The sequence below is a fragment of the Xenopus laevis genome, chromosome 5L (assembly GCF_017654675.1).
Source record: "Xenopus laevis strain J_2021 chromosome 5L, Xenopus_laevis_v10.1, whole genome shotgun sequence".
NCBI lineage: Eukaryota > Metazoa > Chordata > Amphibia > Anura > Pipidae > Xenopus > Xenopus laevis.
Window position 1 is genome coordinate 36,399,692 of NC_054379.1, and position 18,168 is coordinate 36,417,859.

At 40.3% G+C, this 18,168-nt stretch overlaps 1 long non-coding RNA gene across 2 annotated transcripts in view; it reads right to left on the minus strand.

Annotated features, from left to right (window-relative positions):
- The window catches only part of LOC108716608, a 442,310-nt gene extending 428,327 nt beyond the window's left edge, over window positions 1-13,983 (minus strand). The window contains exon 1 of one of the 2 annotated variants that reach the window (XR_005961207.1): window positions 13,662-13,983. This is a non-coding gene — a long non-coding RNA (uncharacterized LOC108716608). The remainder of the gene's footprint in view (window positions 1-13,661) is intronic. The other variant, XR_005961210.1, reaches the window with a different exon arrangement.
- Window positions 13,984-18,168: the final 4,185 nt, after the last annotated feature.

The following is an 18,168-nucleotide window of genomic DNA, read 5'->3' on the forward strand; positions in this document are numbered from 1 at the left end:
GATAATTTGTCAGACAAGGAAAAATAAGCACGTCTATGGCTTACAGCGTTTGTATCCGATAGCCGTGTCGCGTTGGATTATCGTTGCAACACTATCCGACTTTATATTACTTACCTTGTTCCTGTCGCATCTGACTTGACGCGTGCGTTTTGTCCCCCAGCGTCGGATCAAACGGAAACGCATCCAAGTCGGCCGTGTAGTCCTACCCTTATTGTGACATTGGAATGGATGCTAAATGCAGCCTGCTACATTATTCCTGCCTGCAATGCCAAGATCTGTTGCTACAAGTCACTGAGTGTTATTCTGAGTTACTCAATACAGTATTAGGACTAAGCTTTATATTGATCTTAAGTAAAAACTGAAATTGGTAAGTTTCAGATATACTGCACAATATATAGTCCATTGCATATTTCAATGACTCGGGCAAGGGGAGCTGCAACTTTCTTTTCAGAATCAGTCTTAAACTATGGTTGTGTTTGCACCTGAAAGAATGCTTAGTAAAGAAGTAAAACGAAAAGATGATTCACTTGCATAATATTTCATAGAAGTGTGTATTGTTTAACTGGAGTGCCTGAATTCTTTTTAAAATTTTTAAGACTTCACCCCTCTTCTTGTTGGTGATAATAACACAACAGGATGAGTATGGAAAAGTAGCAAAGAAGCTGTGCAGCAGGGGTATACAACTGCCTTTCCCTTCCAGACAGCAGAAACTGTATGTGTTGCCTGGACGACCTGTAAAGATAGGATATTATGAGCTGATAGTATCCCTTTAAATGAGAAGCAAACCCACAAGTTTAAAACCCCTACCCCCCTACCCTACATAGACCCCCCTCCCTCCTCCTCCCAGCCTTAATGTTACCCCAGGCAAATGCCCCTAAGTCTTTACTTACCCCTCCGTGCAGACTCTGTCCAGCGGAGTTCACAGGCCCAATCTTCTTCTCTTATGTTATCTTCGGAATGAGACCGGCGGAGTGGCGCATGCACAGTTGGAGCAGTTATCTGTTTAGTGACCACTGCGCATGTGCCGAAACTCACAAAAATTGGCGAAGCCGATCTCATTCCGAAGATTACAGAAGCGGCTGAAGATGGAGCCGTGAACTCTGATGCCTGAATCTGCAACGAGGGGTAAGTAAAAAGTTAGGGGCATTTGTCCAGGGTAACAGTCTGGGGGGTGGAGGAAGGGGGGTCTATGTAGGGTAAGGGGGTAGGGGTTTTTTAACTTTTGGGTTTGCTTCTCCTTTACAGGGAATGTTCATTTAACTGTTGAAAGATGTAGAGAGTGATATTCTGAGACAATTTGTAATTGTTTTTCATTTTTTATTATTTGTGGTTTTTAAAGTTAATTTGTTTTTTATTCAACAGGTCAGCAATCTTGTTGCTAGGGTCTAAATTACCCTAGCAACCATGCATTGAGTTGCTGGAATATGGCTAAGAGAGTGCCTGAATAGAAAGAGGAGTAATAAAAAGTAACAATAACAATCCATTTGTAGCCCAACAGAGCATTTGTTTTTAGATGGGGTCAGTGACCCCCATTTGTAAGCTGTAAACAAGACAAAAGGCAATAATTTAAAAAAAATGATTGAATAATTGAAAAGTTGGCCATTCTATGATATACTAAAGTTGACTTAAAGGTGATCCATCCTTTTAATAAGATACTTTTTTTTCAGCCACTGGGGGGCAGGCAGCTTAAATCATTTGCCAAATTTGTTTGTTGCACCTTCCCATTATGCTTCCTGTAATAATATGCACCCTACATCACTCTTCTTAGTATTTCTGTGGAGTAATGATAAGCTCCGAACCCACCAAAAATAAAATATAAAACGATATTAACACTAAATAATATTTACTGTGGATCAAAGTAATAGCATTAGAACCTTGATCTCTAAGGGCGTTATACACAGGCGTTTTTTGCTGCGCTCCCCTGCGTTACTCTTTCTTTCATTCAGCTGCAGGGGAGCGCAGGAGTAAACGCACTTAATTATTGTGAAGGGGGCTGTACTCACACAGACGCATGTGCAAAAACTCAGGTGGGGTGCAGCATGTTTCATTCCACCTGCGTTTGGCACTTACATGCGTATGTATGAGTACAGCCCCCTGGCATCCCTGTGGCTGAATGGAAGAAAGCGCAACGCAGGGGAGTGCAGCAAAAAACGCCCGTGTGTAAGAGCCTTTAATCACCAGTAAATACCTAGTAATTAGTAAAACCTTCACTCAACCGCACGTGAGATACAAGGATCATATTAACTGACGTTGGTATCCTTGGTTTTCAATAGGACCCATCCCTTTCTAGGAAAGTGAGCCTAGGAGTTACCCTGACAGAGTAAGAATGCCATCCATTTACTGCGCTGGTACAACAATGAAATTTACAGCCTGACGTTTTATATTACTGTGTGGGGCAAAGACAGGAATGTTAAGCATGTGATATCCTGGCAACACTAAGGGCTGGGTCGAAATACATTCCTGATTACTGAAGCCAGGCCGAGTACTGTACACAACAACTATTCTCAATATAATCTGCTATTGTCTTAGTCTAATCTTGCCACATAGCTAGGAAATATCTGGCATACACATCTAATTGTGCATTATCAGAGAAGGAATTCTAAATTGTTTACTTTTTTTTTAAGTATAAGGGAAATGTCACAGGCCAAGGTCAATATATAGTTACATAGTTACATAGTTAAATTGGGTTGAAAAAAGACAAAGTCCATCAAGTTCAACCCCTCCAAATGAAAACCCAGCATCCATACACACACCCCTCCCTACTTTTAATCAAATTCTATATACCCATACCTATACTAACTATAGAGCTTAGTATCACAATAGCCTTTGGTGTTATGTCTGTCCAAAAAACATCCAAGCCATTCTTATAGTCATTAACCGAATCAGCCATCACAACATCACCCGGCAGTGCATTCCACAACCTCACTGTCCTGACTATGAAGAACCCCCTACATTGCTTCAAATGAAAGTTCTTTTCTTCTAGTCTTAAGGGGTGGCCTCTGGTACGGTGATCCACTTTATGGGTAAAAAGGTCCCCTGCTATTTGTCTATAATGTCCTCTAATGTACTTGTAAAGTGTAATCATGTCCCCTCGCAAGCGCCTTTTTTCCAGAGAAAATAACCCCAACCTTGATAGTCTACCCTCATAATTAAAGTCTTTCATCCCTCTAACCAATTTAGTTGCACTTAGTCTCTGCACTCTCTCCAGCTCATTTATATCCCTCTTAAGTCCAAAACTGCACTGAATACTCCAGAAGAGGCCTCACCAGGGACCTATAAAGAGGCATAATTATGTTTTCATCCCTTGAGTTAATGCCCTTTTTTATGCAAGACACAACTTTATTTGCTTTAGTAGCCACAGAATGACACGGAACAGAATTAGACAACGTGTTATCTACAAAGACCCCTAGATCCTTCTCATTTAAGGAAACTCCCAACACACTGCCATTTAGTGTATAACTGGCATTTATATTATTTTTGCCAAAGTGCATAACTTGCATTTATCAACATTGAACCTCATTTTCCAGTTTGCTGCCCAGTTTTCCAGTTTAGACAAATCACTTTGCAAAGTGGCAGCATCCTGCATGGAACCTATAGTTCTGCACAATTTAGTATCATCTGCAAAAATAGAAACAGTACTTTCTATTTTTGCAGATGATACTAAATTGTGCAGAACTATAGGTTCCATGCAGGATGCTGCCACTTTGCAAAGTGATTTGTCTAAACTGGAAAACTATATAACAAACATGATCGGCTTTGCCAATGTAGCATGGTTCATTGGTAAAGCATTGGCTCAATTGGTATTGCATAGACTGGAAGCCATAGTAACTTTATTTCCACTTCAGGAGGTATTTTCTAACATAACATCTGCCTGTTGACATTATCATTATACAATAAGGCACCAATGGGTTATATTGAAAAAAAAAACAATGTATTGTGCAGGTTTGCAGATGCAGGTACGGGTGTGGGTTGGTAATTCAGGGGGTCAGAGTGGGTGGAAAAAGCTGAATCTGCATGTATGTGAGTCTGGATCTTTGGGCAAGTGGACAGCATGTAGGGTTCAAACTTTTTCTGTAAAAATACTGACCTTTTCATCTGGAGGCATCCCTAGGAGCAGGGGGTACCCTGGAAATGGTATAGGATCCAGAAATGCCGGCTGCCTAGCGGAACCTTATAAAGTGTATAGTTTTCAATAATTGTTGGTGACAAAGGAAATGTAATAGGGGCTTTATACAGATTTTGATGTGGTGTCTAGTAGCTTTTAAAACCAGTATTGCCTTGGAGGATTGATAACAAGAGAACCTCTGGGCAAAAAAACTTAAACCTCTAAATGGTTACAGCAAACAAAATGTCCTGCATGCCATTACCCTCAATGTCAGTTACAAAAAAACCCAACAATCTCTAGTGGGAATATGTAATAGAATGTTGCGAACATCAAGCAATCAGGTATTTCTTTTTATTATTGGGCTAAACCAGCAAAAGCCAACATCTGATTGGATGTTATGGTTTTTGCACAAAGGCAAACTTGCAAGTTATTTTTTACATGTTCTTTTTTATGATTTGCTTTATTGTATATGTTAATTTTCAGTTGAGACTCTCTCCAGCTATAAAAAGTGCAAAGAAGAAGCTCGTGTGTGGTTCAGATAAAGCTGGGGCTAAATTCCTGTTGAATTACATGAATTGCATTACTGCTCTGATACAATTAATCAATACAGGCAACCACTTCCTGTGTATTGCAAAATTAACCGACTCTTGTGCTTACTGGAAATAGGAAGGTTACACTCAAGTTAGAGGTGCAACCACATAGTCAAGAACAATAATCTTCAGTTACAGCTGCTGGCAAGAATAGCCAACAACAGGACTAATTTTGATTCCCAAATTAATAACAATTGCAGAAAAAATTATATTTATCTTATATACAGAATATATATATGCTTTGTTTTTAATTAAGTCTGTACTGGAAACTTGTTGTCACCAATCTGCTGTTGATTATTAATTGCTCATACTGATTATGGATGATGTTGATACAGGTTCAATACAGGTTCATACAGCATAGCCTTCTATGTAGAAGTAAGTTACCCAAACAGAGTTGTATAGGCAAATATAGATGAGGCGAGAGGGACTTTCACTGCAGTGGAAAAACAAGAAGTGATGGAAATATAAATTCTGATTATATCACTTGCAGATAATTTTATCTCTAGGGCGTCCATCCTCCCTGGTGTCACTGGATTGAGCCTGAAAGTAGATGCCTATATTGCTGCACTAGTGTTATATACCTACTAAATAAGTCTTGCGGATTTGGTTTTAGCAGAAGTGGTAGGATGCACACAGTCAGGCGCGTATCTGTCAGTCCCCGCGTAGTTTCTGTGGTCAGTAGTGAAAGCTGAAGTATGTGTAAGAAATTCATATTGATTCATAAAAGTCAGAACTGGGTGAAAAACTGAAGCTAACACCCTCTTTTATTTTCAATAAACCTGCTTTCATGCACCAGAAATGTAACAGTTCCTGAAAACCAAGGAAGGAGGAGGCCAGCTTGCAAATCATTTTAATAACGTCCTATTTTTCAGTTAATTGTGATAGGTCTTGCATTTATATTTATATGGTTGTAGTTACAGTAGATGCCCTACGTTAGAAGAGTCAGGATGATATAGGTTATAGGGTTTTCGATAGAAAGGTACTTTGTACAAAGGGTCTATACCTTCCCCTATAATACTGATAGTCAAGAATCACATATACGAAAGGACTGCAGGTTAGTGTTTTATTAACAGTGATCCCAACCAGTGGCTCGTGAGCAACATGTTGCTCACCAACCCCTTGGATGTTCTCTCAATGGCTTCAAAGCATGTTCTTATTTTTGAATTTCTGGCTTGAAAGCAAGTTTTGGTTACATAAAAACCAGATGCACTGCCAAACAGAGCCTCCTGTAGGCTGCCAGTCTAATAGGGGCTACCAAATGGCCAATTGCAGCCCTTATTTGGCACTGCCCAGGAACATTTTTCAGGCTTGCGTTGCTCCCTAACTCTTTTTATATCTGAATGCGGCTTACTGGTAAAAAACGTTAGTGATCCAGAACTGGTTTTTATAAAACTGGTTGTTTTTATTCACCATTAAAGAAGATTGATTATGGCCTGAATAACACCAGGACTGGATGATTAGCTTACTGACTCATTCAAAAATATATAAGAGCATTTGCCATTTTAATATTAAATACATTTTTAAAGGAGAACTAAACCCTCCTTTCTGCTTCCTCCCCGCATAGTCCATTACTTGAAAAAGGTGTCCCCGGCATTAACGTTGACATATCCATGCAGAGTAAAGCAGCAGAGCTCATGGGCCCCATCTTCAGATTTCTCCAGTAAGGGACTGCCAACACTGAGCTTTTTCTCGCATGCGCAGTAGGGGCCAGTCTGGTATTAACGCCAACATGTGGTGGACAGCTCCCTAAATCGCTGAAGGAAAAGAAGAGGATCCGAAGATGACGCCAATGAACTCCGATGTGCTACTCTGCATGGATATGTCAGCAATACTGCCAAGGACACTTTATCAAGTAATTTACTATACGTGAAGGAAACAGGGAGGAAGCCAATGGAGGGAACGGGATTGGGGCTTTCTCTTAAGGTGGGGGTTTAGTTCTCCTTTAAGCTGGCAAAAAAAACTGGCAACTCAGCCAGTACACGGGTGCTCAGGAGAGAAGTTAATTGTTACACAGTAACATGGGGAGCAATGGTCTCCGTTATCTGATGCATTCCAGTACAAATTGTATTAGAGAGTTTTAAAGATATTTCATATTACTTCATTTAAAATATGTGTTCAGTTCATTTGTGTTGTGTGTTATCTTATGTTGAATATAGACTTATAAAAAGTATATTTTTGAGATTAGAATGTAAATTGCATTTTAAATATAAAGTGAGAGACATACCAAAGTGTTGATATGGCTAAAAAAAAATACACTTTTGCTTTCTTTTTTAAAAATTCCTTACTCAATCCCAACACCCTTGTACATGCCCATGTCGGAGTCTCAGATATAACATTCTAGAAATACTAGGGGTCATTCACTAAGACCCTGAGCAATAATGCAAGTGTACTACAGGGCATAAAGTGCACTCAAAATCTGAGGTGCAGAGCTCAGAGTCAAGGGCCCTGCACATGCATATTAGAGAAATTCTTTGAATGGTTTCTGTACTGTACATGTGCAGGCACAGGGGTGCATGGGACGAAAAAAAATATGGTGGCTTGGTGCCAAGAGAAGAACCCTGGGCCTGTGTTTTTTTTAAGAACAAGAACTGATACAGAAGTAGGGTTGCCACCCTCGACAGAAGTAAGCAAGTAGAATCACTTGGGTCCCCATGACTCTTGTCTATTTGGCTAATTTCTATTTCTTTGAACACTTACTTTTTATTATCCTCACGATACCTCTCTAGGATAAGTTTTCCCATGTAATCTGTAGGCAAATGCCAAACAGAGGTGACATTTAAGTTAAAGGGGAACAGAAAATATATGTGGCTCTAGAGTTAAACAACATCCCATTAACATTGTACAGTGAAACCTCAATTTTAAATCCCCTGATTTTAAGTTTTCCCTCTTTTTACATTGTTGTTTTTTGGTGCCTTCTATATATTATGCATAATACATTTCCCTGATTTTACATTTTCCTGGATTTTTACACCATTTTTTTCTGGTCCGCTGAAAAACGTAAAATGGGGGTTCTACTGTAGCTGTATGCTGTGTATACCGTCTAATAAGAAATATTGGGAGACGAGACACTTGGCAGGAGAAATAGTGATGCAGTCTGCTTGGCTTGCTGATGTCATGACGTTAACAGTGGTTAAGGTGATGCTGGCATGAAAGTCTGAGGGATAGGCATAATCAGTAAGAGCAAAGTGCACACGATTGTGCATAATACATGGACATAATGCCTGTGCTTTGCTTTAAATGGCAAAGATAAACAAAAGAGCAACTTTGCTGTCTAAAATACAGGTATGGAATGTTTTATCCAGAATTCTTGGGACCTTTTCTGTATAATGTACGGGCCATTTCATAATGTTTGGTTTCAGCACATACATCTAAAGTTCCAAATATTTTATTTCAGGTTTGTATAGGAACTTCTTAAGTGACAGCAATTTAAAAATTTACTTATCCAGAATGCTCGGGACTTGGGGTTTTCCGGATAACAGATCTTTCCATAATCTGGATCTTTATAGGCTGGTTGTGCTTCCAATAAGGATTAATTATATCTTAGTACAAGGTACTGTTTTATTATTGGAGAGAAAAAGGAAATCATTTTGAAAATTTTGGATTATTTGGATAAAACTGAGTCCAAAATTCAGAGCTTTCTGGATAATGTGTTTCCGGATAACGGATCCCATGCCTGTATATAACTGTGATGTTTGCAGTCACTTGCCACTATATAGTTTTGATTGCCATGTTGCAAATGGGTGGGACCTCATTTGTTCAGCATGCTAAGAATCGCTGCTCTACAACACTACAACTCCTACATAAATCGGATTTTTCCAGAGCAGTAGGTGCTTCATCCTTTCTATATGAAAATTTTGAATAATTGGTTATGTGCTTTGGTTGTGTGTTTGCCTAATGCTAAGTAAACAAGATGAAAAATCATTGGCAGGTACACTTTGTTTGGCTGGTTTTACCTGTGCAAGTCAGAGATGAAACTCATACCACATGATTCTAAGCACTGTACAGTATTAAATAATTTCCAATGGTTTTAAAGTAAATTTAATTACAAAATGCAGTTGAAAGCAGTATTTGTTTGATTCTTTCTGCACTGCTTGTCCTGACTCTTGAAGCAATGTAGCAAAAGCCAGCTCTCCTCCAACCAAAACTCCAATTCCTATTTGTACTGAGAGTCAGAACAAGCAGTGAAGAGAATAGAAAAGCAGCACACAAATGTTGCTTTCAATAACCATTGCATCACAAATAACTGTAAAAGCACAGAGAATGTTTCATTAATGTATATTAGAAATTAGAATTACAAAAATATTTGGGGTGGAGTTTTCCTATAACAGTTAGTTTGCCCAGGGCTGGCTCATTTAGTTACAGCGCCCAACCACAAATCTGAAAAAAAAAATGTATATTCTTAGTCTGTAATAAACTGTGCCACAATGTTTTCCTGTAAAAGAAGAATTAAAGTCTTTCTAAACACATGTTTACAGGGCTGTGATGTGGGTTTCTTGGCCTATTTTAAATTGTCTATTTTCAAAGCAAACAAAGGCAGAGTCATCTGTTGCAACAAAGATCAACTGTTAGATCAAAAAAACATAAATGGAATACAGAATAGATCAAAGCATCAGTACAGGAATTTAGTACAGGTATGGGACCTGGGGTTTTCCAAATAAAAGGTCTTTCCATAATTTGGAGCTTCATACCTTTAAAGCGATACTGACTTTTTCCTATAAAAATCATAGGAAAGTGTATGTCTCAAAGTGGTGCTGCACAATAAATATTAACATCCAAAAGCCCCCAAAAGCTGCCTGCCACCCCTTCGTGAAGCCGACCCTGCGTCAGTATCACTTTAGTTTACTAAAAAATATTTTAATCATTAAATAAACCCAATAGGCTGGTTTATCCTCCAATAAGGATTATATCTTAGTTTGGATCAAGTACTGTTTTATTATTACAGAGAAAAAAGGAAATCATTTTTAGAAATCTGGATTATTTGGATAAAATGAAGTCTATGGGAGATAGCCTTCCTGTAATTTGGAGCTTTCTGGATAATGGCTTTCTGGATAACGGATCCTAAACCTGTACTTTTCTGCCCAAGACAACAGGTAAAGTCTAGAAAATTTTGGAAAGGCTAATGTAAACTAATATGATTCCAGCCACTCCCCCTGATCCAAGTCAGTCAAGTTCATTAGTAAAGAAACAAAATGAACCTATAGATAACTGCAACCCAACAACAGTATTCCCAGCTGTGAAGTTCTTGGTGGACTATACTTGATGTCACCATCTGCTCGTGTCCTGTACTAACCTATACAGGTATGGGATCAGTTATCCGGTAACCCATAATTCAAAAAGCTCTGAATTATGGAAAGGTCATAGACTCCATTTTATCCAAATAATTTGAATTTTTTTAAATAATTTTTCTGTAATTATAAAACAGTACCTTGTACTTGATCCAAAGTAAGATATAATTAATCCTTATTGGAGGCAAAACCAGCCTTTTGGTTTTATTTAATGTTTAAATGACTTTTTAGTAGACTTACGGTATGAAGATCCAATTTACAGAAAGATCCATTATCCGGTAAAACCCCAGGTTCCGAGCATTCTGGATAACAGGTCCCATACCTATACTAATATATGAGCAGTTTCCGGATTCCAAGTTGTTGCTTCTTCTCAGTCGCATTCAGGGTGTATGTGTTTTGGGACATGTTGGTATTCCTGCATATGCCCATGCCAGTATCACCTCAGCCACTGATTCTTGTAAAACGCTACTAAGTGTAGTTCCAGCCATCCACCCTCAAATATCTGAGGTTTTCCTCTATCTCATTTTCCTTTATTTTGGTGCATTATTATAACATAGAAAGAGAGAGAGAGAAGTTAAATTCTGTTGGCAAATGCCAGAGGGGGTGCTGTAAGACATACAGTACATCCCAACTGTCCCGTTTTAAGAGGGACAGTCCCTCCTTTGACAGCTTAACCCGCAGTCCTGCTTTTGTACTGGAAAGTCCCGATTTCTCTGCACTGAACAGCCAAAAAAGATACAATGTTTCTAACTTAATTGGCTCTTGGCAGAGAGCCCAGAATAGATAATTAATATACATTTGTAACAGTTTTGTCCCTTGGGAGAAGTTAGACTCACAGATTAAGGGTTAGTCCACACGAGGAGATTCGGGCAGATTTAGACGCCTAGCGACTAATCGCCTATTCTTCTGGGCGACAATCTCCCGAACTCCGCGTGTCCTCCCATCTGCTATAATGAAAAGTCGCCTGCGTTAAGCACATGCAGCGCTTCATTTTCTGAAGTCGCCCGAAGTTTCCTCTAAATCTCCCTGAATCTCCTCGTGTGGACTAACCCTTAAGGGCAATTCACCTTTATAAGTAAAACTGTCGAAACTTTCATAACCTGGCAAATTTTGTAAAATGGGCATGGTAATTAGGGTTGTGGTCTAAAATATTGTCCCTCTTTCCATTTCCAGAATGTTGAGAGGTATGATAAGATGCCATAGACAGTCACTATTTATTGGGCTGATGGAGGGCTGTTTGGGCCTCTGTTTAATCAAAATCACATGGCCTATTTTGAATTCCAGGCCTGCACTGGACCCAGAATGCCCAAATGTGTCTTCCTCTGTGCTTGCATACAACTTTATTAGAATTGAGTCAGTAAGATCCAAAATGCATTTTACTGACGTGGATGATATAGCATTGAAAACACAAGGCCTTAATTCTTCTGTACAGCATAAGGACAATTTATAGCACACAAGTTCTACTGAATATACTTGGAGAAATCATAATAGCCCCAAGAATAAAATCAAATGCCAGCAACCTTCTCAAGGTTAATACTGTTATTCCTGTTAAGGCATGCTATTTTGTAAACACGGCTTATACCCGGGAGGGGTTGACATGTTTTATTTTGCTCAGTTCTAATGCATCTACATGTATTGCTTTTCCAGTTATTGCCACTGTCTTCTGACACTACAAGTAAATGCATTATTCACTCACTGATCATACATAAATGATCAGACACAACTAGGGTTGCCACTTTTTCCGGAAAAAAATACCGGCCTTCCTATATATTTATCTTTATACTGGCCAGGTGGCAACCCTAGACACAACCTTGCTTAGTGCCAGTAGTTACTGAATTAAGTTCCGCTTACTGTCAGGCTCCGGGGCCTATGGACCTATGTTCACAGAAAATCAATTTTATCTTATTAAATCAGGCCTCGCAATTATATTCTGCTAAATCATCACTGCTGCTTTACTATGTAACTTAGTTGTATCCACTCCAGCAGGGTTTTTATTGATCACACTTGTGTAATGTTATAATGATATAAGCCATATGAATTCTTTTTTCATTTCTTTAAAACAATGGAGTAATCTAATTGTGTCTGTTATAAAGTGCAGCTGGAGATGGTAAGCCCTTTAAAAAAAAATAAGTTTGCCTCTTTCAATCTCTCTATTTCTTGCTATTTAGGACGAACTGCAACTTTGCAAAGCAGTCCCACGTGGCTCATGCAGTTGCAGGCAACTTTGTAAGTGGCGCCAAAGCTCTGAAGTGAGAGCGGATAGGCTGACAGAAAAAAACACCTCCGTGGCTGCTCACCTCATAACCAGCGGCATCATTTCAGCTTTATTTGAAATTCTGAGTTAGTCTTTAAAAAGAAACAGGAAGCCTTTTTTGGAGCAGAAAAACTCTCTGATCACACTACATGCACCGCAAAATACGCTTCCTCTTACATCGTTATTCTGTGTGTGTGAAACAGCAATTTTATATGAACTTCCCTTGCAGGAAAGTCTCGGCTTCTACTCTGTAGAGAAGCAGTTTCATCTACTTTGGTTCCTGTGTATTTACTGTAAAACACTGTGCTTGGAATGAACTGTTAGAGAGGCTGTACGCCAACACGCAAGGAGCTTAAACAAATGCCTGCATGGTATTATATGGAATTTATTTTTCACTAAGAATTTAATTTCTATTTTAATCAGGCTGCAATTTCAGACATCCGCCAGAAGTGTGTATTATAGCAGAATCATTTATTTATGATATTCAGGAAGGGATTATTCAAATTGAAATGCAGTGTTGGAATTACGAGAACACAACTGAAATGACATTACAGGAGAGCAAGCAAATAAACAAGCAGTAATGCAATAAGGAGCATTTTGCGTGGATCATGTGTAGGGTGTGGGATCCGTTATCTGGAAACCCGTTATCCAGAAAGTTACAAAAAAGGCCGTCTCCCATAGACTCCATTATAATAAATGAATCCAAATTTTTTTTTTAAAATACTTTCCTGTAATAATAAAACAGTAGCTTGTACTTAATCCCAACTAAGATATAATGAATCCTTATTGGAAGCAAAACCAGCCTATTGGGTTTATTTAATGTTTAGATGATTTAAGGTATGAAGATCCAAATTACAGAAAGATCCATTATCTGGAAAACCCCAGCAATTTTGGATAACAGGTGCCATACCTGTATTTTGGATCACAATTCAACTTTTACACATTTTGTTTTTGCCTAAAGTATAATTTGAAAAGATATTATAATATAAGTGTATCACCCACTGGCTGAAGCCCACACTTTTGTATTAGCTCCAGTAGAATGTGCCCCAGGGTGCCATGTGTGAAAGGCCATACACAGGGGTGATCTATGATAACACTGAAAAATATATAACATGTCACCTATTCATAAACGTGCAGCCCTGCAGCTGTTACTAAGCTATAACCATGCTTAAAGTTGTAGTTCAGCAATAACCAGAGGCTGCAGACTGTACACCTTGCTGCCATCCCCCATGATCTATTGAAATGATTTTAGGACAGATAATCAGACTATTCTATCCAGCAATTACTCCCATATATCCAGCACTGGGAGGCAGCTGGTTTAACTGATACCAATGAGATTCATGCAGATACTTTTATTGTGCTGTGTAATTGCCCCAGAAAACAAATGGTGCAAATATATAGAAAAGGGGATCTTCCCATGCACTTACCTGCTCAGGTGATATCTCCCTGCCGCCCTCCCTGCATGGCAGTCTTGGTACACTCTAATGTGCAAGTTTATTCGCATAATGAAGTACTTGCTGGTTCTTTCTGTGTGTCATTGCACAGTGCTATTTCAATGCAATTTGCCTTCTTCTTAAGTTCTGTGTAACTGATCTGTCACTCAGCTGTCACTTAGTACGCGCGCCCTCTCACACCCACTTCTGCGCGCTCCCGCAGTGGAAATGAGTCTTGGGTATAGATTCTACCTTACTGTAGAGTTCCGCACTCCATACGCTTCACTGCCTGTGCTCTGATTGGATGATTCCGCCAGCGGCTTCTCCAGTCACAGTGCAGCTCCGTGTTACAAACAGTAGGATGTACCAACCAGGCACGCTTGCAAAGCAGAAGTAGGCGGGCCAAACTGAAGGTACGAGATTTGACGAGGGCGATCTCTAATCTGTAAAAAGGCATCTGACATGCAGTGAGGGCTCGTCACTTCTGTGTCTCTCCTGTAATCTCATCCCCCCGCCTCCTGCACAGCATTGAGGAGTGGGACTGTCATTAGTTTGCAGAAGCAATGCTGAGCCGGCTGACAGAAGTGGACTTTTTGCTTGTTCTAGTTTGTCTGGTCAGGCCTTGGGCTTAGGAAAAGTCTTGTCTCGCTGCCCTTACCTGGTGGCTACCAGAGTTCAGCTCCACAATCTATAGCAGCCCCTGCTTTGCTCATTGTAAAAGATGGTCACACAGCTCACTGTGCCTCTGCTACTCTCAGTAAGTGTTCACTCTTTGTCACATCAGCTCCTTACTCACCTGCTGCTGCTGCTGCTTTTCCAGAAAGTTTCTGTCACTGGGAGGTATTATACATGAAATTGTCACTGTGCCATCCTGATATGAGTTCTGAGGGTATTATAAATTATAATTGCCACTGTGCCATCCTGCTATGAATTCTGGGGGCAGGGCAGCCATCAGGGGGGGACAGGGGGGAGAGTTGTAGGGGGCCCCGAGGGTAAGGGGGCCCCGGCCATGCCACACTTACTTGATTAGCCGGGCCCCCCATCTTTCTGAGAGCTGCTGACTTTGGGAAGGCATGGACGTGTAAGGGTCCCTGGCCACCAATTTTCTTATAATGTGGGGAGGGGGCCCTGGCCACCAATTTTGGCCACCAATTTTTTTTTCCCATGTGGGGTCCTAGCCACCAATATTTTTTAATGGGGGGCCTTGTACACAAATGTTTTTTTATGGGGGGCCCTGACCACCAATATCTTTTTATTTTTTTATTAACATGTGAGAATCCTAGCCACCAATATTTTTTTTGTTTTTTTACTGTGTGGTGGGGAGGGCAGACCTGTAGGTGGGGCTTGTGGTGGGTGCAGCCCAGGGGGCCCAGGAAATGTTGTCGTACGGGGCCCTGCGATTTCTGATGGCGGTCCTGTCTGGGGGTATTATATATGAATTGCCACTGTGCCATCCTGCTATGAGTTCTGAGGGTATTATACATTAAATTGCCAATGTGCCATCCTGCTGTGAGCTCTGGAGCTATTTATATGGAATTGCCACTTTGCCATCCTACTATGAGTGCTGGGGGTAGTATAAATTAAATTGCCACTGTGCCATCCTGCTATGAATTCTGGGGGTATTATATATATCACTACCCATATGTTCCAGCTTTTGGTTAATTACTATCTCTGTCTCCCTTGCACCAGACCTGTATTAACCCTTTCCCCTTATGGGGATGCTAAGTGAGGAAAGGGTTAACACATTGTTGGAAAGAGTGCACATTCCATTTTCATGCAGAAAAAAAAACACCACTGAATTTAATGCAAATTACTTGGGTACCTTCCTTATTTATCAAAGGGGTTTTAGTTTGACGTAGAGAGTGATATTCTGAGACAATTTGCAATAGGTTTTCATTTTGTATCATTTGTGGTTTTTCAGTTATTTAGCTTTTTATTCAGCAGCTCTTCAGTTTGCAATTGTAGCGTTCTGGTTGCTAGGGTCCAAATTACCATAGCAACCATGCAATGATTTGAATAAGGGACTGGAATATGAATAGAAGAGGCCTGAATAGAAAGATGAGTAATAAAAAGTAGCAATAACAATACATGTAGCCTTACAGAGTATTTGTTTTTACTCTGTAAAACTTGATGGACGTGTGTCTTTTTTCAACCTTACTGACTATGTTACGTACTATGTTACTATGTTACTATATGGGATCAGTGGGCCCCATTTTGGAGTTGGATGTGTCTGAAGAAGGCAGATAATTAAAAAAAACTATAAAAAATAAATAATGAAGTCCAATCGAAAACCCGCTTATAATTGGCCATTCCATAACATATTAAAAGTTTGAACCACCCCTTTAAGTGAGGGTGACCGAGGAAAGGGGGTTTCAAGTTAATAGGCATACCCCAGTGATCCCAGTTACTTACTTCAGTCCACAGTAATGTAACTACCATACAGCAGAGGGGCCTGATCGCGAGCTCTGCTGTATGGTTTTCTAGCTCCTCTAGACCTACCACTGCCCTATTCTGCCCCTCACCTCCTGCCACTAACTAACGAGGGACCAAACGAGTGAAGGGAAAGGGGGCGGGGGCAAATAGGCGTTGGGGGGAGCACCAACACTGCCAGGCCAGAACTTTTCTTCCAAAAAAATGTGCCAACCCTGGGTGTTTTTCTTCTCAACACCATGCCACAGTGGCCCTTCATTCTGTTTTGCTTTGAAAAAGCACTTGCGCAGTACAGGGATTATTTTCCATTTTTGTATTGTGCAAGTACAGCCGATGCTGGGGCACTGGAAGTACAGAGCTGTCAAACCCCTTTCCCCTATTTTTTCAGGAGTTACCGGTCTCCCACATTCCCGCTGATTTCTGATGATGTTCCATGATTTACAAGCAACAAAACCGACGTGCACATGTACAGAACAGTTTTGTGGCTCAGGAGAGGTTTTGCACATGTGGGTGACATCACTTCTGATGACATCACATCCACTGATGTCACGAAACATTTCAGAAGCACACTGACTCGCACCACAAATCCCCTAAAGAGAGCCTTCATAAAGTTGACAAGTCTTGAAGTGTATGGTGGCAAGCAGCAAAAAGTACTGGTGTATTCTTGGAAGAAAAGCAGTGCCAGCCCAAGAGTGACTGCCTAACAACTTGGCACCCTTCCTTTGGCAGCATTCTATAAGGACAGGGTTGACTACTGCATGTCACATGGTAGCTGATGCTCCTGGAAAGCATATTAAACATTTAGGTGGAAACCCAGCTGCAGAGATATCTGATCACAAGATTTTATTTCTTCTGTGGTACTGAGAGACAGACAGTGTATCGGAAATGGCCAGTTTTTGCTCTGCTGCAGTTGCTGATCTTTTATTCCTTTGTTACCGAGTTAAACAACTGTTTAACTGTATCCTCGCCCAGTACAAGGTAAATATCTGCTTCACATGTTTAGTTGACAGGTGTTTATTGTCTGTAATAAAGGTGAAGTTTATTTGCAAATGGTTCATATAGTCACTTTTTTTTAAAAAATAAATATTCAGTGAACCGATTATTGCATTGCTTTATTTATATAGCACCAACCAGGGAGCAAACTACGGATAGGCAGAGACCCTTGCCTAGGGCACAACAGAAGATGGAATGCAAAGATATAAGGCACATACATCTGCTGCCTTCTGTAACTCTGGCCCTCACATCATGTAGCATTAAAGCTGGTTGGGTTTGGTGACGCAAGCTGGCGAGCTACCCGGGGTTGGTGGCAAATGGGGGTGGTCATGATGGCTGGGGTAGGTGGGTGGGCTAGTGGGCATCCTTGTCTTGTGCGCCTGTAAATCGTGGCCCAGCTCTGGTGCCAATATATTGCACATTGTTTTATAGATATCATACTCATACATCTTTCGCACAGCAGTCTCTGCCCCAGGCAAGATTATACAGTAATCAAAGTCCCTTTTAGATACATTATTTTCATTTTGTTATCAGCAGCCAATTAACTTATTTGTATGTGGGAGGAACCCCACAGAAGCATTGTGAGAATATATATAGTTGGGTGATAGCTCACACCTGCAGAGGTACAAGGTTAGGGGCCAATGACACCTTTGTTGGCAGTCTTTGATTTATTAGATAGCCCTTTATATAAAGGCCTTTAAATCCCACCCTCTCTTGTGATTTTGTCACCGGTGCTATATGGCAACGTTACCAGTCCATGACCTTCTGCTGAGGGTTGTATGTGGGCCCCGCTTGGGTAAACTCAAGGTTTAGGGGCAACTTGCACATAACTGATTTGTGCTTCTATCCCCTAAAAATAGGTAGCCTAAACTTTGCCACAGATGCAATGGCTTTGCCAATATTTGTACATTACAGTAAATCTGTGTGGGCAGGTGGAGGGGATGGGGTTAGCCAGCATTCTTCAAAGCTTTATAACGATTTAAACAGTTTGGCAGGCAGAGTCCAATAACAGGCAGAATTCAAGAACCAGGTTTGGATTTTGGCTAGAAATGGTACACTTGAACATTTATTTTATCCA